This window comes from Asparagus officinalis, chromosome 7 (genome assembly GCF_001876935.1).
Source record: "Asparagus officinalis chromosome 7, Aspof.V1, whole genome shotgun sequence".
NCBI classification, from domain to species: domain Eukaryota; kingdom Viridiplantae; phylum Streptophyta; class Magnoliopsida; order Asparagales; family Asparagaceae; genus Asparagus; species Asparagus officinalis.
Window position 1 is genome coordinate 38753480 of NC_033800.1, and position 1443 is coordinate 38754922.

The window sequence follows — 1443 nt, forward strand, 5'->3', positions numbered from 1 at the left end:
AGGGCTGAGCATTTTGGAGCAGAGAGAGCAGAGTTCCTGAGCTTCCGGCAATTCCTTGAGATTCGAGCTTTGACTTGATCTTAAGAAGAACGATCGTCTTACTTTGATAAGATCTTCGTTTCAAATTCTCACTTCGATAAACGAAGGAAGAATCATTAAACCCCTCACGGTTCAATCAGAATCTGTGATTTGGTGGTCCACGAGTCAAAGCGCTCCTGGCACAGGCAAAGATCCCACGCAAGCAGCGATCCAAACAACGATCCTGCGTTTGTTTCTAAAAAGTTGTAATTTTTATTTTGTTGTGTAAAAGAAGTCTTATAAAAAGGCTATTTCTTTCGAATTTGTTGTAATCGACTGAAGATATAATGAATTCCACAACGAGACCAACTTTTGACGCAAACATTTATAATTCTGACTATTGTTCTAGATTGTTAGAAATAAACCACTGCAAAATAATCAAAATAGAAATTCCAGAAAGTTAGAAACGCAGGCCTGAGAAAGGGGTAATCGTGTGATCACTGCCCTAGAACAATAGTCGCCGCCTTCGCAGAGACGATTTGATGCGACCACGCCTAGCGGTAAGACCCCCCCGAGAAAGCCGGCACCAAAGTTTACTGCGAAACTTTGATCTCTGCTCAATGGATGTTTTTGCCCGAAAATTAAAATCAGAAATCAAATATTGTAGAGAATAAGAGGGAGATTAGGAAATGCTCACTGTTTTTTTTCTTTCGTACGTTTCATCCTTCATTGAGATCCCCTTTTATAGCAATCTTGATTTTCCCGTTGGAATAATCGCTGTCATCAAGGAGGAGGAATTCACGTTCGGAGAGGCCGCCGACATTGCCGCAATGAGGATGATATTTTCACTTGGAGGAAAAGAAGGAAGGATGGAGGAATCATCGGGATTTTCTTTTAATGATCGGAGAAATGGAATAAGCGGTGAATGAGGAAGATGACAGAGGATAATAACGCGTATGTGAATTAGATAAGGAAAGGGAATTTTGCAAAAGAACCCTTCAAAAGTCATATTTGCATAAGAACTCAAATCTTTAAATTAGTTCCAACAGTACCGATCATACAATTGAAATATTATGATGATTAAATTAATACATTTTTTAGGAGTAAGGCATTGCTCACACCACCACAAAATCTGACATTTGTGTTAGTTTGCAAGTCTAGTCTCTAATTTTCCTTTATTCCATTTGATATTATTGGGTCGATTAGTTGTCTGCTATCTAGCTACATTATACCGCATGATCGAGTAATCATGCTTCTAATAGATCATATAACAATTTCTTTTCTCTAAAAATATAGAAAAAGAGAGTATGTGCGCCAATATCCGCCATAAAAGGTCCAAGACTCCAAGCCATAACAAATGAGAAGCTATACAACTCAGGTCCAACGTAATTACTCTAATGTAACTGGCTATTTTAGGTACTTGAA

General features: G+C 38.3%; 1 protein-coding gene across 1 annotated transcript in view; it reads right to left on the reverse strand.

The window, feature by feature from the left end:
• LOC109846992 overlaps window positions 1-1059 on the reverse strand; it is an 8460-nt gene extending 7401 nt beyond the window's left edge. The window contains exons 1-2 of the mRNA XM_020416233.1: window positions 735-1059; window positions 493-631 (exon numbers count right to left, since the gene is read on the reverse strand). The gene's annotated coding sequence lies outside the window, so the exon portion shown is untranslated. The remainder of the gene's footprint in view (window positions 1-492; window positions 632-734) is intronic.